Source organism: Lepidochelys kempii, chromosome 2 (assembly GCF_965140285.1).
Source record: "Lepidochelys kempii isolate rLepKem1 chromosome 2, rLepKem1.hap1, whole genome shotgun sequence".
In the NCBI taxonomy this organism is placed as follows: Eukaryota; Metazoa; Chordata; order Testudines; family Cheloniidae; genus Lepidochelys; species Lepidochelys kempii.
Window position 1 is genome coordinate 71,497,536 of NC_136381.1, and position 21,823 is coordinate 71,519,358.

The 21,823-nt window shown below is 43.0% G+C and overlaps 1 long non-coding RNA gene across 1 annotated transcript in view; it reads right to left on the reverse strand.

Moving 5' to 3' along the window:
* Positions 1–80: 80 nt before the first annotated feature.
* Positions 81–21,823, reverse strand: part of LOC140906719 (uncharacterized) — a 38,576-nt gene continuing 16,833 nt past the window's right edge. The window contains exon 3 of the long non-coding RNA XR_012157220.2: positions 81–186. This is a non-coding gene — a long non-coding RNA (uncharacterized LOC140906719). The remainder of the gene's footprint in view (positions 187–21,823) is intronic.

Here is a 21,823-nt window from a genome sequence, read left to right on the forward strand (position 1 = left end):
TGCCTCAACAATCTTCCTCCTGCCTGCACATCTACTTACACTTCCTCCAACTCACTTTTCCATGGCCTGTGTTCCTCCTATGCATCACTTTCCATCTGGTCTCCGCATCTTCTTCCTTGCCACTTTTCGTGGTTGGAACTTTTTCCCTCTTCTTTGCACCAAACTTTCTCTTCTTCCAAATCCCTCCTAAAAATCATTTTAAAAAAATAAGGATAATTCATTCCAAAAGAGTTATCAAAATAAAAATCCCTGAACCACAAATTTATTTAAATCCTCTACTTGGGTATGATCATAGAATCCTAGGACTGAAAGGGACCTCAAGAGGTCATCTAGTCCAGTCCCCTGCACTCATGGCAGGACTAAATATTACCTAGACCATTTCTGACAGGTGTTAGTCGTTCGAGAATTTTAAGAGCAGGCTAGACAGAGATTCCACAACCTCCCTGGGAAATGTATTCCAGTGCTTAACCACTCTGACAGAAAGTTTTTCCTAATGTCCAACCTAAACTACCATTGCTGCAATTTAAGCCCATTGCCCAAAACCACTAATATTCTTCTAAAACCCGAGAACTTTAAACTAGATTGCTCTCGCTCATAGATAAGGGATGAAAGCAGGGAATCATATCTTCTGCACATCTAATAGTTTCCCCTATAGATGCCCCATTGAAATAATTTTGGGGCAGCCCTACTCCTTCCAAAAAAAATGAGAAATTCTTTGCTCTCAGTGACCCCAGCAAGTTTAAAAGTAGTCTTCAAACTTGTGTCTATTTCTTGCTGATATTATTTACTCGGTGTTGACAGAATGGCTGGTGCTATAAATAGAAAAATAGACAGTCCCTGTTTCAGAAAGCTTACAATCTTTATTCATAAGGAGAAAGGGTCATGGAGACCCAGTCCAAATTTAGAAATAAACAGTATAGATACATCATATAGATACATACAGATGAGAAATGACTGCCTAGAAAGTAGTACTGCAGAAAGGGATCTGGGAGTCACAGTGGATCACAAGCTAAATATGAGTCAACAATGTAAGGCTGTTGCAAAAAGCTAAAAGCAAACCTCATTCTGGGATGTGTTAGCAGGAATGTTGTAAGCAAGACATGAGAAGTAATTCTTCTGCTCTACTCCATGCTGATTTGGCCTCAACTAGAATATTGTGTCCAGTTATGGGATCCACATTTCAGGAAAGATGTGGACAAACTGGAGAAAGTCCAGAGAACAAACATGATTAAACATCTAGAAAACATGACCTATGAGGGCAGACTGAAAAAGCTGGGTTTCTTTAGTTGGGAGAAGAGAAGACTGAGAGGGGACATAACCATTTTCAAGTACATAAAAGGTTGTTACAAGGAGGAGGAGGGAGAAAAATTGTTCTCCTTGTTCAGAAAGCCCCTGGTGGACGTCCGCAGGTTTGGCTGATCACGGCTCCCACTGGTTGCGGTTCGCTGCTCCAGGCCAATGGGGGCTGCGGGAAGCGGCGCGGGCCAGCGGCTTTCCCTAAACAAGCAGCGGACCAGCTTTGAGAACCACTGGTGTAGGTAATTTATTTTTGCTACCTTATGAGGTAGTTCAAAAATAATGAAGATAGTAGCCAACAATGTGTAACTATCAACACTGTAATTCCATAATTTTTTTCTCTTCTGTTTTTGAAGGCTGATAAAATTAAGCTTGCGAAAATTAAATATAGACAGCCGACTTTTGTGCCAACCCCTTAGTCCCTCATTTCTTTCTTTTTGTTCAAAAGGATAATTTTCTTGGCAAAAATGGGGTTTCTTTGCAAAACCTGGGGCACATTTACAAAAAACACATTTTTATCCAAAAGAATGTTGACATTTTCCTGGCAACAAGCTGTTCTGCCTGGTAGAAGAAGCAAAACATTGCTATAGATGAAATTTGCAAATCTCATGACAATAGTCTTTGAATATACCCAAATGTCAAACCCCTAAAGACACATCTAAATAGAAATGTCAGAATTGTGCATTCCTACTAGACTTAGGAATTCTCACTCATGTATAGAGTACTTCTAAGAAATTTTGTTAAAGTAACTAAAACAAATTTGCAGAAAAGTTCACTAATTTTGTGTCAATTTTTGAGTTGCCCAAATTGAGACACCTTGTACTTGATTTTCAGAAGTGCTAAGAACTGAGAGCCTCCATTGACTTCAACTTGCAGACCTCAAAATTGGGGCAGCTAATTAGTGACAATTTCTATCATTTTGACCTTGCTGTATAATCAGAATTGTTCCTTTGCACATGCTCCCAACAAGCAAATAGACAGTAAACATGTAAACAAACCATGTATTATTTACATCGTAAGCTAAAAAGTACAATAGATATCTTGCTGAATGATGGTCTTGTGGTTGGAGTATGAACTAGGAGTCAGGAGACCTTCCACAGACAACCTTGCTGTGTCTCGATGTTCACTCATGAAAACAGGTTTCAGAGTAACAGCCGTGTTAGTCTGTATTCGCAAAAAGAAAAGGAGTACTTGTGGCACCTTAGAGACTAATCAATTTATTTGAGCATGAGCTTTCGTGAGCTACAGCTCACTTCATCGGATGCATACCGTGGAAACTGCAGCAGACTTTATATACACACAGAGAATATGAAACAATACCTCCTCCCACCCCACTGTCCTGCTGGTAATAGCTTATCTAAAGTGATCATCAAGTTGGGCCATTTCCAGCACAAATCCAGGTTTTCTCACCCTCCACCCCCCCACACAAATTCACTCTCCTGCTGGTGATAGCCCATCCAAAGTGACAACTCTCTACACAATGTGCATGATAATCAAGTTTGGCCATTTCCTGCACAAATCCAGGTTTTCTCACCCCCCTCCCAAAAACCACACACACAAACTCACTATCCTGCTGGTAATAGCTCATCCAAAGTGACCACTCTCCCTACAATGTGCATGATAATCAAGGTGGGCCATTTCCAGCACAAATCCAGGTTTTCTCACCCCCCCCCCACCCCCGTACACACACAAACTCACTCTCCTGCTGGTAATAGCTCATCCAAACTGACCACTCTTCAAGTTTAAATCCAAGTTAAATCAGAACATCTGGGGGGGGGGTAGGAAAAAACAAGGGGAAATAGGCTACCTTGCATAATGACTTAGCCACTCCCAGTCTCTATTTAAGCCTAAATTAATAGTATCCAATTTGCAAATGAATTCCAATTCAGCAGTTTCTCGCTGGAGTCTGGATTTGAAGTTTTTTTGTTTTAAGATAGCGACCTTCATGTCTGTGATTGCGTCACCAGAGAGATTGAAGTGTTCTCCAACTGGTTTATGAATGTTATAATTCTTGACATCTGATTTGTGTCCATTTATTCTTTTACGTAGAGACTGTCCAGTTTGACCAATGTAAATGGCAGAGGGGCACTGCTGGCACATGATGGCATATATCACATTGGTGGATGTGCAGGTGAACGAGCCTCTGATAGTGTGGCTGATGTTATTAGGCCCTGTGATGGTGTCCCCTGAATAGATATGTGGGCACAGTTGGCAACGGGCTTTGTTGCAAGGATAAGTTCCTGGGTTAGTGGTTCTGTTGTGTGGTATGTGGTTGTTGGTGAGTATTTGCTTCAGGTTGGGGGGCTGTCTATAGGCAAGGACTGGCCTGTCTCCCAAGATTTGTGAGAGTGTTGGGTCATCCTTTAGGATAGGTTGTAGATCCTTAATAATGCGTTGGAGGGGTTTTAGTTGGGGGCTGAAGGTGACGGCTAGTGGCGTTCTGTTATTTTCTTTGTTAGGCCTGTCCTGTGGTAGGTAACTTCTGGAAACTCTTCTGGCTCTATCAATCTGTTTCTTCACTTCCGCAGGTGGGTATTGTAGTTGTAAGAAAGCTTGACAGAGATCTTATAGGTGTTTGCCTCTATCTGAGGGGTTGGAGCAAATGCGGTTGTATCGCAGAGCTTGGCTGTAGACGATGGATCGTGTGGTGTGGTCAGGGTGAAAGCTGGAGGCATGCAGGTAGGAATAGCAGTCAGTAGGTTTCCAGTATAGGGTGGTGTTTATGTGACCATTGTTTATGAGCACTGTAGTGTCCAGGAAGTGGATCTCTTGTGTGGACTGGACCAGGCTGAGGTTGATGGTGGGATGGAAATTGTTGAAATCATGGTGGAATTCCTCAAGGGCTTCTTTTCCATGGGTCCAGATGATGAAGAGGTCATCAATATAGCGCAAGTAGAGTAGGGGCTTTAGGGGACAAGAGCTGAGGAAGCGTTGTTCTAAATCAGCCATAAAAATGTTGGCATACTGTGGGGCCATGCGGGTACCCATAGCAGTGCCGCTGATCTGAAGGTATACATTGTCCCCAAATGTAAAATAGTTATGGGTAAGGACAAAGTCACAAAGTTCAGCCACCAGGTTAGCCGTGACATTATCGGGGATAGTGTTCTTGACGGCTTGTAGTCCATCTTTGTGTGGAATGTTGGTGTAGAGGGCTTCTACATCCATAGTGGCCAGGATGGTGTTATCAGGAAGATCACCGATGGATTGAAGTTTCCTCAGGAAGTCAGTGGTGTCTCGAAGGTAGCTGGCGAAGTAGTAGCATACATGCTTCATAGGGTTCCGTGAAGATTAATAAATGATTGAAATCCTCCACTGTAAAAATGGTGATAAAATCAAAAATAGTAGTAATACTTAAATTGCATTGAAAAAACTGTCCCCCTACTCATATTTGAAATTGAAGACTTGTAATATTATAGTAATGGCTAGAACTAATCAATGCCACGTTCCTTTACTTTCCTAGGGTCTGATATATAATCTTACTATAGTATCTAGGGGCTGAAACATGACTGTGGGAAGGGGGGTTCAAACGGTTCCAGTGGGACCAGGTTTTGGCCCACAAAGAATCTTGGATTATTTTATTTATGTATTACTTCTTGCTCCTTTCTTCCATCATGGGGCTCTAGCAGCATTGCCAACTCCACTGCGGAGGAAGTTTCCAGAGAAACCCTGAAAAGTCACTACATGTTGCTATTTAAGCATTCAAAAGGTGTCAAATGTCACTAAATAAAATTTCCACAGAATTCAACAACGTGTGTATATGTGTGTGTATAATGCATGCTTGGGTGAAAGGACACTCCCAGCTGCTGAACAAGGATGACTGGGCACTCCCTCTCCAGCCAGAGCCTTAGCAGCTGAGTTTATTCTGGCTGTCCTGGTTACACAGGGCAGAGCTGTCATTGGAGCTGTCTAGAAATGCACAGATTCCACCTGTTCCATTCCCCACCCCACCCCAACCTCCTTCCTCCCGGAACCCCAGGTAGACAAAATGTGTGCACACAGGCCAATGGAGATAATCGAAGTGAAGCTCAGAGAATTCTGAGCCAGCAATTACAGCAGAGCCCCTAGTGATCCCAGGAGCAGTTTGGATGTTTTGCTGTCTGGGAGCTGAGCCCAAGGATTTAGGGGAGGGGTGATCTCTGCTGGGATTTGATCAGTATAAAGAATAACCTTATCTATGGCTGGAGAGACCAAACTGCCCCTCTTGGGCACTGTGGAATGAGTTCCATGGAAGCCTTTTCTCAAGACAAGGTCTGCTCTGGGGGAAGCAGGTTCACTCTGCCCAGGACAACTCACCTCTGCAGGGGCTAAGGGGATCTGGGCTGTACCCCCAGGGAGGCAGAGCCCTGAAGGGAGGACTAGGGGGGCAGCCAAATGCCACATTAAGAAGTAGGGGGGAATCCCTGCTCTGCCCCATGTAACCAGGACAGCCAAGAAACCCCTTGCCAGCCCCCTACCAGCTAGAGACACCAATAAAGCTGGTCATTGATAACAAAATAAACTAAGCTACCAAGGCTCTCCAGCCGGAGAGGGAGCGTCCAGTATTGCTGCTGCTGTTTGTTCAGCAGCTGGGAGTGTTCTCTTGCCCAGGCAGGGTGTTGTAGCAACCAGGCAAGGTACTAACAAACTTCAACAGGACTTTATTTTTCAAGTGGAAACCTCTTTACCAAGCTGCTACTGCAACCTCTGTAGTTCTCACTCCGCCTCCTCAACTCCCCTCCCCCCCACTCCTTCTGTTTCCTGTCCCTTCAGATTCCCAACAGCCCGTGTTCCCAGTTCTAATAATTACAAGCAGCATCTAAACACCACATTCCCTCCTCTCTTAAACTCTCCCAATTAAAATAAACATCTGAAACAAAACACTATACTGTTGGCAGAAATATTAAACTGAGAACACTGTAGATACTACATAACATAGTCTCTAATCCAGACAAGTGGTCGTCTCGGTCTGACAGGCCGTCTCTCAAGCCCCCGTTCCAGTGCAATGTCTTGTTGTGTTGGTACTATGGTGAAGTCTTCCAGTGCAGACTGGGTGTTGGCATAATCTCCTCTTGGTGCATAGGCAGGTGCAAGACAAGAAGCATTCCATACCCACCCATCAGAAAGTCGATAGGTGTAAGGTCCCTGCTTTATGATTTTAAGACGAGCTGTGAATTTATGGTCCCCTTTGTGTAAAATTCCAGGTTTTTGTATTCTAACAAAGGAACCACACACAAACTTTGGTTCCTTAGCACCCCGCCGCTTGTCTGTGACAGCCTTAGACTTTGCTTGGTTCTGTTCAACTGTTTCTCACGTCATCCTCGGTTGGGGCATCAGGTCATCCCTTTAACAATCCAGCAATGTTCAGTTTAGTATTCATCTGTTTCCCATGCAGTAACTCTGTGGGTGATCTTTGCATTGTGGCATGTCGTGTAGCCCGGTATGCTTGCAAGAAATCAGTAGTGAAGGGTATCTACAAATACCCTTCCAGTTTAGCCATTTGCACATGCTCTTTCAAACTTCTGTTAAACTGTTCAATTTTCCCATTGGCTTGAGGGTAATATAGGGATGACCTTCTGTGTAAAATGTTCCTCTATGCTAGGAAAAGTTTCAAACTCCAGGGAAGTAAATTGACTACCATTATCTAAAACCAGTTCTTTGAGGTTACCTTCCCTGCTAAAAACTGAAGAGAGGAACTTAATTACTGTAGCAGAAGAGATTTGCAATGTAAACACTACCTCAGGCCATTTACTGAAATAGTCTATTGAAGTGATGGCATAACGGTAGTCACTTGGAGCAGTATCAAAGGATTCTACAATGCCAATTGCCACTTTTTCCCATGCAGAATCAGGAAGAGCAACAGGCTGTAATGGAGGGGTACATGTCACTGCTGTCTTATCATGCATTTGGCAAGTGAGACAGGATTTTGAGTGCTTCAGTTTGAGAGTCCATCCCTGGCCACCAATACAGATCCCATAGTCATTGTTTGGTTCTGACAATTCCTTGATGATTATCATGTGCCAGGTGTATGAGTTTTGACTGTAATTCTTCTGGTACAAGTAGCTGGTGTGTACCTCATAGCACACAGCCATCGAGCAAAAGAAGTTCATCCTGAACTCTAAAAAAGGCAGCAAAACTGGGTCAAGGTTTTTAGGGTGACTGGGCCAGCTTTGTCAGAAATTCCCGTAGTTTTTGTTGAATTGGACACGCTGAACAAGCAGCTTGAAATTGTTCTTTTGTAACTGCAATAAGAATGCTTGTAACAAGTGCAACTACTACATCCTCATCCTCTGGTGGGCCATCAGGTGAAGGCAAAGGCAGGCGAGAAAGGCAATCAGCTACCACATTTTGGTTTCCAGGCTTATATTCCAGTTCATAATTGAAAGAGAGTAGTCTTGCAGACCGTCTAGCAATATGATATGCTGCTCTTCCCAGTCCTTGTGTGGTAAGCAACGTCATCAAAGGGCTGTGGTCTGTGCGCAACCTTTCTGTTTCCTGTCCTTTCAGACTCCCAACAGACAGTGCTCCCACTTCTAATAATTACAAGCAGCATCTAAACACCACACAGGATGAGCGCAGAAGCTAGTAACTGTCAGGTTCAGCAGAACCCCAAGGAATCACCCAGCTACACAAGCCTGCTTCCCATTGCTTGGAGGGGGATTTTGATCCATTAATATTTCAGGAGTACTTGTGGCACCTTAGAGACTAACCAATTTATTTGAGCATAAGCTTTCGTGAGCTACAGCTCACTTCATCAGATGCATCCGATGAAGTGAGCTGTAGCTCACAAAAGTTTATGCTCAAATAAATTGGTTAGTCTCTAAGGTGCCACAAGTACTCCTTTTCTTTTTGCGAATACAGACTAACACGGCTGTTACTCTGAAACCTGTCATTAATATTTCAGTGGCCAAAAGCTCAAAGTTCTGTTAACAGATGTTTTTTCCTGCATCACCCTTGCCCAGGGAGTGGTGCCCACCCTGGTCACTAATGATTTTTACTAAGCAGAAGATTTTAACTGCCCCCCCTCCATCGGCAGTTGTATCCTCTCCTCTTCCAGCCTCCCTTGCCCCTTAGATCTGACTTTTCACCCCCTCTCCACCACAGAGGAATCGAAGCTGAGCCCCAGTTACGTGGTAAGCATTTATTCTGCCACCACGAGCTCAAGTCAAATCCTTCCTCTCATTAGCAGCATCTCAGCCCAAAAAGCCCTGGAATGAGCTTCCTTCCAAGGACATGCTCAAGTCAGAAGTAATGACATTGATTTGTTGTGCAACAGAATGTAGTACGAGCATGGAATGGATTTTATTAACACTATTGAGCTCCTTGTGAATGATTTTGTATAGGGACAGTCCTGATTTTTGGGCCTTTTTCTTATATAGGCTTCTATTACCCTCCTCCCCCACCCCATCCCAATTTTTCACATTTGCTGTCTGATCACCCTAATTTTGTGACTATACAAATAGGTGACTTCTTTCTCTGAATATCACTGTAATTGGCAGTGAACATCGCTAGATTTGTCACTGCTTTCTTTGACACTTGTTTCCTCATTAAGGAAACCAACAAGTCATTAAATTAGTGACAAAATTGCTAAGTTGGCAACAGTGCCCTAGCCTTCCCTGTCTTGTGCCCCAAATGATGGTGTTGAGTCCCCATTTGGAGCCTTGTAGATTTCATTGATATCGGCACTAAAACAGGAGGGTATTAGAGGCTATTTTTAGAGAATCTGAAAAAGACAGTTGCAGGGGACAAAGCTATGACAATCGAGCTATCAGAGCTGCCTCATACAAAGGTGTTTAAAATCAAATTCAGCAGGTAAATCAATACATGTCATTCATCCCATGTGATGCCCACTCACTGAATCTTGGTGGAGAAGCTACTGTAATAGTGGTTCTCTAAGTTGTTCAGAGACTTTATATTCTGTTTGCTTTTTCAAATCCCCACCAGTAGAAGCAGAAGAGTAGCATTACATTAAAATACCAAAGCATGACAAGATAGTTCACAAGAGCAGAGGCAATCTATCTACCATTAAATCAGGTTGAGGGTATTCTTTGCACTTTATATGAGATCAAGACTTTACACAATCTTACACCCGAACTTAAATCAGAAGCTGATAGCTTCCTCCCCCAAAAAAGCATTTCAGGGTTTTTGTGTCTTAGTGTAACACCTTGGTTAAAACGTCTTATCAAAAATTAATGATGTGAGCAAAAATATTTGAGTCTGGATCTTGACATTCAAATGTCTCACGGTTTACTTAAAGGACTTCAAGATGCTTATTGGAATTATGGTGTTCTGGATTCATTGCATGTAAAGAAGCTAGTGCTTCACACACTGAAATGTTAAGAATATCCATGCAGCTCAAAAAGAAATCTTCTTCATGTAATGCTTAATGAACTTGAAAAGAACAAAGTTACCAGATCCTGAAAGTGTTTGAATGCAAAGTTTTTAACCTCATCTTCAATATGGTTTTAACCCAATTGGACACTAGGAGGCGTAAGTATGATAGAGGTGGAGAAAGGCTTGCTTTTTCAACTGTTGTCTTTTCAGTTTCTCATCCATGAAGACCTTCAGAGGCACATGCCTAGTTAGTTTAATCTAGGGAAACACTCTAAAATTCTACTGAGAAAGTATTCTGCTGAATGTTTCCTTTTTAATAAAGATGCGACCTACTTTTTCCACAATAACTTGTATTGGGTTCATTGGACCTTAATCAGCACTGCATTACTCTAGTTTTACACAGGTGAAACTGCACTTAAGTGATACCAACATAAAACTGCACTGAGCTCTTACGGTTTCACTGAATTTACAGTGGCATAAAACTGAAGTAATGCAGTGATGACTCAGGGCTTGCCTACACTTAAAAGGCTAGAGCTGCAGCTGCGCTGTTGTAGTACTTCAGTATAGACATTACCTACGCTGACAGGAGGGATTCTCCCATCAGTGTAGGTTATCCACCTTCAAGAAGCAGCAGCTAGGTTGACCAAAGAATTCTTCTATCAACCTAGCATGGTCTACATGGGGACTTAGGTATGCTTAACTGCACCGCTCAGAGATGTGGATTTTTTACACCCCTGGCCTTATAAGTCCTGCATTACTTTGCATGCACTCACTGACTTCAGTGAGGCGCTACTTGAAAGTAGCAGAATCTAGCCCAGTAACTTTCACATTATTAGAAAATGCTATGTAAGCTTTCCTCTTTGAGATGCCTTGTTTACCTTATATTTAAGGTAGCCCAGCTGACCTACTTTCTTTCAATGAGTTCCAAGTAGCAAGTCCCATTCAAGTAACCACAGAAAAGATGCACACTTAAGATTCCAGTCCCTATTGAGCTCTAGAATTGTTTTATTGCTACTTGTAGCCCTGGTTTAACATTTATTTAGGCTAGCAGATAATTAACTCTCAGGTTTAGGCATCAGGATGATGTCATATACCTTCTCTGATTAAAAGGGCGGGGACTCAGACAGGTATTTAGCCATTCTGATGTATTAAAATATTCAGTCAGGTAGCAGCATGTAGAATGGGCTTGGTTCAGTGACATCTTCCACCATTAATAATGCTTGCTGATGAGAAAATGCTGGGTTTTGGCCATTACCCAAGACCTCACATAGACATAGAATTCTGTTTACTTATCTTTGTTTTGTACACTAAAATACATGCTGCAGGCCAAACAAAACAAATTAAAAAGATCATAAACCTGTTCAACAGACAAGGGGAGGGGAGGTAATATATGTAATTGGACCAGATCCTGTTGTGGAAGGAACAAGCTTTTGAGCTACACTGAGCTCTCCTTCAGAACTGGGGAAGGAAGCAGAATGTGTGAGCTAAATAGTTGGGACCGACTGTTAAACAGAAGGGATAATGCATGTTGGAGGCGGTCACTTGAAATGAAGTGGACAATTGGGTATTAGATTGTTATGCATAAAGGGTTAGAAGTGGGCAACTAAGGGTAGCAGAGAGTGTCTTATGACAATCTGTAACATAATGAACCATCAATCCTGTGTCCCTGTGAAGTCCATGGGTTTGAAGAAAATCTCTGTAGCTTGAAAGCTTATGACAGCCACCAACAGAAGTTGGTCCAGTAGAAGATATTGCTTTACCTACCCTTGTCTCTCTCATATCCTGGAGTCAATACGGCTGCAACAACACTGCAGTAAACCTGTTTATCAGTACAACAGCCTGTGGTATCACTTTTACAAAAGATTCCTAATTAAGAGAAGATAATCAGATCTGACCTTTTAAAAGTAGCTTTATTAAATGTGGCATACTTTAAATTATACTAATCAGAATAGTTGCTAGCTTGCAATAATATCCTGCAGTAATTCCTACCTCAAACTTCCAAATGTAAAACCGTTGTGTGGGCCTACACCTGTGAAGCACTCAGTGGTGACCTCAACTCTCATTAACTTTTTTTTTTAAGTCAAAGGGAGTTGAAGACGTTCAGTACTTCCCAGGAGTGGTCCCTGCTTAGCAGTACCAGAATCCTTAGATATGTTGTGTTTAGCTTCCTTTTTATTCCACTTTCTTGCCTTGCTAACTGTTTCGTTATTTTTTCCTTAGGCAAAAACTGCAGGGAAGTCTATATGCTGATTTCTTTTGGTTCAGGAAATCTCTCATACGCATGTGAAGTAAGTATACGTAACAAGGTCGTTCTAGTTCCAGAGTGATTCTAATGTTAATTCCAGTTCTACAGGTCTTCTTCATTTTAACTTTTATAAATTTGCCTACTGTAGTATGTGAGATTCCATCCAGCCTCTTCTTCTATATACAAATGACCTACCTTCTCTCCTGGTCTCGTGCCCATTTCTTGCTTGCCAACAGCCTCTTCACTCATCTTTTTGACCCTCCATCTACCATAAGTTTTGCAAAGCCAGAAGCTGGAATTAAAGCACAACTTTCCAAGCAGGAGACAGTAGTAAGGGAATGTACTTTCTGTTACAGCCTGGTTCCGACTGCGAAAGGCTTTCTGTCTGGTTAGTTGGGTGAGTGTGGGCCCTTGGAACAGCAGGGATCTTTTTGGCCTCATATGATTCATAGAGCCTCTTCCACCTGTGACTACACAGTCCAGTTCCATGGAGATATCCCAGATACTAAGTTTCTTATTTGGTTCAAACACCTTTATGAAGCTTCATTGTCATGAACTGTCTTGACCTTGGCCATCAGATTGCATATATTGTTGTGGCTAAGCAGGTCACAGTAAGAACATCATCCAGACAATGCATAAAACCTGTCAGTCACAGGTACAATACTTGCCAGGCTTTGAAAAATTGTGAGAACTTGGTGCTGGCTGAAAAGTGTGACTACCTGGGCCCCTCTAAGGCAGCCTGTATGCTGAAGATTAAGCAGGAGTCATTTGATAGAATCCAGCAGAGTCAAACTTTCCCTTCTCCAGTTACTCACAAAGTTCCCAAGTGTGATACATCTAGTACTGTAATAAGCAAAATGTGATAGCTCTATCTATATCTTTACAAAAATAATTAAAAATAAAAATGTCTGCTTCTTTCCCTTTTGGAGAACAATTTCTTGGTAAAAGATCAATAAACTCCAGGTTAAGCATAATTGAGTGCATTTAATAAATTGCCATGTAAATATAAATGTCCCTTACGTTTAGGGACATTAAGCTGTTCGGGAAAGGTCATGTACAGTTAGCTTCTTATTCAACTCCAAATACTAAACTCATCAGAAACAAAACTAAGACAAGCTTTGCAACAAATTAGTATCATGTATGTGGCTCTCCTGATTTTTTCTTTTTTTTCGCTTTGAGAAAACATACAGCAGTAGATCCTTAGCTAGTGTAAATTTTCATTGCTCCACCAGCTGAAGATCTGCCTCAGGCTAAGCAATTGCAGTTCTGATACAGTGTCGGGGTATAATTCCATGGACCAAGCAGTAACAAAACAGCATCCATTGGTTAGTTGTACTGATGATGAAACTTAGAAAAGGGCTCCAGGAACTTCCTTAAAAAGACACCCATCACCACTCCCCAACTAATGACTGTTTGAACTACATCTTCAATCAAGAAACAAGGTGCTGTAAATTAAGACCTAAGGTTTTTTTACTTTTATAAGTGGTGGTCTTATCAGAAAAGTTTTAGTAACATGTTTATTACAAAGGAAGATAAAAGGGAGGAATATATGCCACAAAATGACAATATTGATTATCCAGACCAATGTCATAATTATGGAAAGAAAAAACAGTTGACTTAATGCTGGCTTTGCTGCTGTTAACTGGCGAACCTTTTCTGTTGAAAGTTTATTTTTAGCAAACCAGTTGCTTTGGGGGGTTTTAATCCACAAATTACATCCAGACCGTTAGATCATCCAGTTTCCGATAATTACTGTGGTCAAGATTATCCGCCAGTATGGGGGAGAAACGCGCTACAAGTAATGTTGTCACATCAAACACACATATTAACTGCAATATAAATATTATTCAATGTCTGATCAAAAAATAATGCATACTGAAAATTGATCAATCTGCAGCACTTACCTTCATTTCAGAATCTAAATGTTAATTATTTGCTTAAAATGCAAACACAGTAGCTTCCTTTAAACAATGAATCATTAAGGCAGGCTCATAAACTGCTTGACCACAGAGCAATAATTATTGACAATATAATTTTGCTCGGTTCCATGGGTTATGCTGTTTCTAATAGAAATAAATGTCATACGTTTTTAGCACAAGCATATTATTTTGATCCAGGAAGGATGTAAACAAATCATGTTGACCACTGTCAGTTACAAATAGAAAAGTATCATTTATTTTAGGTTGAAATAATGCATTATGCTTGTAGTTTGTAGTTAATGGGTAAGATATGAGATAATAGCCTAGATTTAGAAAAGTCATTGCATTGCTGCTTTCTAAATTTTATTATACTTATCCGAAGTAGACAACAAATTGAGTTAAATCAACTGCTTAAAAGCAAGGCCGAGGAGAAGAGTGATCACTTTTCTTCAATTTATTTGAGCATGAGCTTTCGTGAGTTACAGCTGTAGCTCACGAAAGCTCATGCTCAAATAAATTGGTTAGTCTCTAAGGTGCCACAAGTACTCCTTTTCTTTTTGCGAATACAGACTAACACGGCTGTTACTCTGAAACCTGTCACTTTTATTCAGTGAGTCCGTGAAAATAGAATGCATTACAAACGATTTTGCTGGGGACTGAAGTGAGGCTGACCCATCTGTAGTTCCCCGGGTTCTCTTTCTTCCCTTTTTTAAATATGGGCACTATATTTGCCCTTTTCCAAACGTCCAAGACCTCTCCCAATCGCCACGGATTTTCAAAGATAATGGCCAATGGCTCTGCAATCACATCAGCCAACTCCCTCAGCACTGTAAAGAGCTGTTTTTAAACAAGCATTTGTATGTAAGGTGAAATTGATGAGATGGAAGTAATCAAGGAGAGATTTGTGGGTGGAAATGCCCTGAGAGAGAGTGGTCAGGGCTGCAGGAAGGCATAGGCACTGTAGGCCATACCTAAGGCCCTAGCATCTGGCGAGCTGGGGTTACATCAGACATTTGTAGCCAATACAAGGGCATGAGCTTTGGTACTTATTCTTGTACAAGGCTAAAGGGACATCCAATGAAATTGAAAAGCAACAAATTTAAAATGGTCAAAAGAATTTTTAAAACTACTAAGCAGTTGAACTCATTGCCACTGTACATCAGTGAGCATTCTTATGAGCAATGACATCCACATTTGAATGGCACTTGGTTTTTTAAAAGAAGTTAAGGATATAAAAATTTTTCAGGGCATAAGCCAGCAATTTACTGCCTAGAATTAGGAAGAAAATGCCCCTGTATGCAGGTCATTCCAGTGCTCCAGTATTCCTTGTATTTTCCTCTGTAGCATCTGGTACTGGCCACTGTCAGAGACAAGATATTTGCCTAGGTGGACCATGGGTATGACCCTGGCAAAGGGTGTAAGACAGTACACCTAGGGCTAGATTGTGGCACCACTCTGAGTAATGGCAGTGCAGAACTTCTCTTTCTGAGGTCCCAGCTACACCGGCTGCTGCACCATGCTTTAATATGGTCCTGTACAGGAATTCCTCACTTAAAGTTGTCCTGGTTAACATTGTTTTGTTGCTGATCAATTAGGGAACATGCTCGTTTAAAGCTGTGCAATGCTCCTGTCATAAATAAAAAGGGAAGGGTAAACACCTTTAAAATCCCTTCTGGCCAGAGGAAAAACCCTTTCACCTGTAAAGGGTTAAAAAGCAAGGATAACCTTGCTGGCACTTGACCAAAATGACGAATGAGGAGACAAGATACTTTCAAAAGCTGGGGGGAGGGAGAAACAAAGCCTCTCTGTCTGTGTGATGCTTTTGACGGGAACAGAGCAGGAATGGAGTCTTAGAACTTAGTAAGTAAGCTAGCTAGATATGCATTAGATTCTGATTCCTTTAAATGGCTGAGAAAATAAGCTGTGCTGAATGGAATGTAGATTCCTGTTTGTGTCTTTTTGTAACTTAAGATTTTGCCTAGAGGGATTCTCTGTTTTGAATCTAATTACCCTGTAAGGTATTTACCATCCTGATTTTATAGAGGTGATTCTTTTTATTTTTTTCTTCTATTAAAATTCTTATTTTAAGAATTGGATTGCTTTTTCATTGTTCCTAAGATCCAAGGGTTTGGGCTGTGTTCACCTATGCAAATTGGTGAGGATTTTTACCAAGCCTTCCTCAGGAAAGGGGGTGTAAGGGTTGGGAGGATTTTGGGGGAAAATACATTTCCAAACAGGCTCTTTCCCAATTATATACTTGTTAAATGTTTGGTGGCAGTGATAAAGTCCAAGGGGAAAAAGGTAAAATAGTTTGTACCTTGGAAGTTTTAACCTAAGCTGGTAAAAGTAAGCTTAGGAGGTTTTCATGCAGGTCCCCACATCTGTACCCTAGAGTTCAGAGTGGGAAGGAACCTTGACAGCTCCCTTCTAATGTCGTTTGGCAGTCGCCTGCTTTGTCCACTGCTTGCAGGAAGAGCAGCCTGGTGGAGCTAGCTGGTGGGGGCTTGGAACTAGGGTGGACCGGCCGCCCCCCCTAGCCCTAGCAGCTCCCCACTCCCCTAATTTCCCTGTGCAGCAGCTGCCCAGCAGGCTATCAACTGCCAGCAGTTCAGCTGTCCCTCCCCCCACTGCCATGTGCTGCTTCTGCCTTGGAGCTGCTCCCTGAGCCTCCTGCTTCCTGGGGGGGAGGAGGGGAAGGGGCAGGCAGGTATGGAGGAAGAGGGGGGCTAATGTCAGGGTGTCTCCCTCCCCCCTGCTCCTGCACCCCGCTTACCCCATCTTCCATAGAGCGGGGAGACACAGACAGTCCCAAAGCCACTAAGGTGGTTCGCAGCTTGCTGATCTAATTAACAAGTCAATGTACTTAAGACAGGGATCAGCATACTTAAAGGGAAAATGTACCCCTCTCTCTCTCACACACACAGACACACACGTGTGTGTCTGTCTGCTATCTCCCCTCCCTTTATTCCTTCTGCCTTGTAGAGTGTGAGGCTACATTAACAATGAGTTAACTCTTGAGGGCTAGTTCATCATTTAGCAGTAAAGCATTCCTTGAGAAATATCCCACCCACTGACTTCACCACCTCAACCAAGCTTCACAATCATCATTGCTGTTTACCCAGTGGTGGATTAAAGATCTTGCCGCCCCTAGGCCCTGAAATAATTGTCGCCGTCAGCTCACCTCCGCTCCACCTCCGCCTCCTCCTCTGAGTGAGCGGCCAGGTCCTGTTTCTCCCTGCCAGTGCTTGTGCGCGAAACAGCTTTGTGAAGGAGGGGGAGAAGGGGAGAATGTGGCACACTCAGGAGAGGAGGTGGGGCCAGGGCGGGGATTTGGGGAAGGGGACCATTGAGGGCAGTGAGGGGGTGGGGAATGGGTGGAGTTGGGGTGGGGGCAGAGGGTGCGAACCAGTGCTGAAGGAAGCAGCCTCTGGCTGCTATTATAAATTTGCCGCCTCTGCAAATTTGCTGCCCTAGGCCTTGTTAGCCTAGGTGTTAATACACCGTTGTGTGTACCAGTATTAAATTGTTGTAAAACTTATAGAGTGTGTGTGTGTGTGGGTGGGGGGTCGTGTGTATGTATATATGTACGTGTGTGTGTATGTATGTGTATATATATATAGTGACAGGGTCAGGCCAGGCTACAGGAGAGTGATAGAAGGCAGATATATTAGCCCCAGGTTAAGAAGGTCCCTTTTCCCTGGGTAAGGTAACAGGGAAGGTTCCAGAACAATCAGGAACTTTCTGGAAACAATTAAGGCAGACAGACTGATTAGAACACCTGCAGCCAATCAAGAAGCTGCTAGAATCAATTAAGGCAGGCTAATCAGGGCACCTGGGTTTTAAAAAGGAGCTCACTTCAGTTTGTGGCGTGCGTGCAAGGAGCTGGGTGCAAGAGGCGCAAGAATCAGAGTGAGAAGGCGTACTACTGGAAGACTGAGAAGAACAAGCATTATCAGACATCAGGAGGGAGGTCCTGTGGTGAGAATAACGAAGGTAGTGGGAGGAGGCCATGGGGAAGTAGCCCAGGGAGTTGTAGCTGTCACGCAGCTGTTACAGGAGCCACTGTAGACAGCTGCAATCCACAGGGCCCTGGGCTGGAACCCGGAGTAGAGGGCAGGCCCAGGTTCCCCCCAGCCCTGCCTCCACCCAACTCCCTACCGGAGGAGTTGAACTGGACTGTGGGTTCCATCAGAGGGGAGGGGTCTCTGGCCTGTTCCCCGATCCACTAGGTGGATCAGCAGAGACTGCGGGGATTGTTCTTCTTTTTTCCCCATGCTGGCCAGTGATGAAGCTAACTGAGTGAATGGCAGATTTGAGCCACAAAAGTGGCCAAACTGAGGGCTTCCGTGAACTTCTGAGGTGAGCAAATCCGCCAATAAGTGCAGGATCCACCAAGGCAGAGGAGGAACTTTGTCACAATATGTAGATATATATATAGTCTTTTTATTATACCAATAAAATAAAAACCAGCAGGATCTTATTAAAGGGAAAAAGGCAAAATACCACATTTATTGTGAATACAGAAAGAATCATAGTAAGCAGTTAGTTATAGCTATAACATTCCATTCAGTCTCATATTTATTCACACATTCATTCATACACACACATACAGGTTCTGCAAGGTTGTTATCATAGTGAGCAGTTAGTTATAGCTATAACATTCCATTCAGTCTCATATTTATTCACACATTCATTCATACACACACACACACAGGTTCTGCAAAGTTATTATAGTTACCAGCCTTAGAGTTGCTCATGCCAAGCTACTGGCCAGGTGGTCTGGACATGAGGAGGGAGCAGGGCCTTGTCAGATGCTCATCTGATGCTCCTGGAAGTTGGTTTGCAGAATCAGACCCCAAAGTTCTCACTTTTTAGAGTCTATTTTTATAGGAATTTCTTCCTATGCCAGTCTATGGGAATTGCTTCATCATGCTGTTGCTGAATCAATCAGCAGATAGCACATTCCTGACAGCTCCATGCTGCTAGATGTTATCTTGTTCTTTGGTTCTCCCATTCTTGAGGCTGTTGGGTGGATTCCAGTCTGCCCTCCGGGGGTCCTCTGGTTATTTCCACTTGACGCCTTCTTCAGCCGATGGACACTGGATTCTTAGGCTGGCACCTCCCTGATCATTCAGTTATTATCCACACCAAGCATCCATCCACATACATCCTCTAGCTCTATTTTAATCACAATTGTTAATACAACAAAAGGGCAGGGAGTCTGTGGGTGCTGTTTCTGTTGTTAGAGTATTGCTTTGAGTCTCTCTCTCTCTGTGAATTGCTTTGAGAACAGACTCTGTCTTAGAATGTACTAACACAATTAGCAGCTTGCAAGTTTCACACACAGAGGGAGAGAAACAGTACCAAAAACCAAGAGACCTCTTAATTAGTAATACCCTGGAATTTAAACTATGGGGAATCAAACTCATTTGTGATTTTAATACAGAACTTCTTTAATATGATCCAACATTTTGTCTGGTGAAAAATATTTCCCTGGAACCTACCCCCTCAATTTACATTCATTCATATGGGGAAACTGGATTTGCTTAACATCATTTTGCTTAAAGTCTCATTTTTCAGGAACATAACTACAATGTTAAGTGAGGAGTTCCTGTGTACTTCTTCCAGCTTGGAATAGGCACATGCCCCATCCATTTCCTGCCAGGAGTGATCTATACGTCAGGGGGCACACAGAGGACACACCTGATTTTCCTGACATGGGGACTGCAATCATAACTGGCGCTTGGGCAAGGAGGCAAGAGAGGCAGATTCTCACAGCACTTCCCCACAACCCTGGGCCACACATCAAATCTAATCCAGAAAGAGGAAAACCAAATGGACAGAGAGCAAAGAGACTTGAAATCAGTAGGAAAAGAGAGGTACAAACAGGGCACTAGCTAGAGAGAAGGAAAACATAAAGCAATAGAAAATTAGATATAGGAGCTTACTGAAATAGTAAAGCATCTACAACAAACAAGGCAAGAGAATGAGAGGGAAAGGGATTAAGAAATAGATTTAAGGAACTAAATATAAGTATTATAATTCTTATTAACTGAGAATGAAACAAACACAAAATGATACCAAAGTAGGTGTGTGAGAGGTGAAGGAAAGCTAGCGAGATTGAGAAACTCTGGAGAAACAGACACTTCTAAGAAAAAAGAAGAGCAAAGAGAGGAAGACCAGGTCTACACGAAGAACTTAAATTGACCAAGCTACGTTACTAATGGATGTGAAAAATCCACAGTCCTGAGCAGCATAGTTAAGCTGATCTAACACCTGGTATGAACAGTGCTAGGTCAAGGGAAGAGTTCTTCCATCAACCTAGCTACTGCCTCTCAGGGAGCTGGATTAACTACAGCTGTGGGAGAATCCCTCCTGTCACTGTAGTGAGTATCTACACTACAAAGTTAAGTCAATTTAAGTTACATTGACATACAGACACTGCTGTAGTTAAACCACTTTTGTAAGTCCACGCTACACTTCTTGTGTCAGTGGAGTGCATCCACAGTAGCAGCTATTGCATCAACACAGAGAGCAGTGCACCGTGGGTACCAATTCCACTGTGCAACTTGCCACCATCTAACCCAGGGAAGGGTTTGCAATGCCTCATGGGGGCAGGTTCAGCATCTCATGATGCAGTTTTCTCCATCCCATGGGCATCCTAGTACATTTTGCACCACTTTTCAAAAGCCCCAGTAACCTGTGTACCTGCCATCTCTGTCAGAAAGCATGGATCCTGCACTGCTCTTCAGTATTGTACTTAACAACATGCTTCATCCTGCAGTATTTCCTCAGCTGAGAGTCTGTTGATGTTGCCTGGGTATCTGCCTTGCTGCATGCCATGGAAAGAAACAATTCAAAATTGCTTTTGGCGTTCACGGAGTAGCTGCACAGGATGGACTGCCAGTTCTGGGCCCTCGAAACAATCACTGAATGGTGGGATCGCATGATTATACAGGTGTGGGATGACGAGCAGTAACTCTCTCCTCAGACCCTATGCTACCTTCAAGTCAGTGGCACTGCTATGGGTATCCGCATGGCCCCACAGTATGCCAACATTTTTATGGATGACTTAGAACAACGCTTCCTCAGCTCTTGTCCCCTAGCGCCCCTCTATTTGCACTACATTGATGACATCTTCATCATATGGACCCACGGGAAGGAGGCCCTTGAAGAATTCCACCTGGATTTCAACAATTTCCACCCCACCATCAACCTCAGCCTGGACCAGTCCACACAAGAGATCCACTTCCTGGACACTACAGTGCAAATAAGTGATGGTCACATAAACACCACCCTATACTGGAAACCTACTGACTGCTATACTTACCTACATGCCTCCAGCTTCGATCCAGGACAGATCAAATGATCCATTGTCTACAGCCAAGCCCTAAGATACAACTGCATTTGCTCCAGTCCCTCAGACAGAAAAACACCTACAAGATCTTTATCAAGCATTCTTAAAATTACAACACCCACCTGGGGAAGTGAGGAAACAGATTGACAGAGCAAGATGGGTACCCAGAAGTCACCTATTACAGGACAGGCCTAACAAGGAAAATAACAGAACACCACTGGCCATCATGTACGGCCCCCAGCTAAAACCTCTTCAGGACATCATCCAGGATCTATAACCTATCCTGGAAAACAATCCCTCACTCTCACAGACCTTGAGAGGCAGGCCAGTCCTCGCTTACAGACAGCACCCCAACCTGAAGTAAATACAGCAACTAATAATCTGGAGGATGGTATGGATTGCAACCTCAGCAAGTTTGCAGATGACACGCTGGAGGGTAGGGATAGGATATAGAGGGACCTAGACAAATTAGAGGATTGGGCCAAAAGAAATCTGATGAGGTTCAACAAGGACAGTGCAGAGTCCTGCACTTAGGATGGAAGAATCCCATGCACCGCTACAGACTAGGGACCGAATGGCTAGGCAGCAGTTCTGCAGAAAAGGACCTAGGGGCTACAGTGGATGAGAAGCTGGATATGAGTCAACAGTGTGCCCTTGTTGCCAAGAAGGCCAGTGGCATTTTGGGCTGTATAAGTA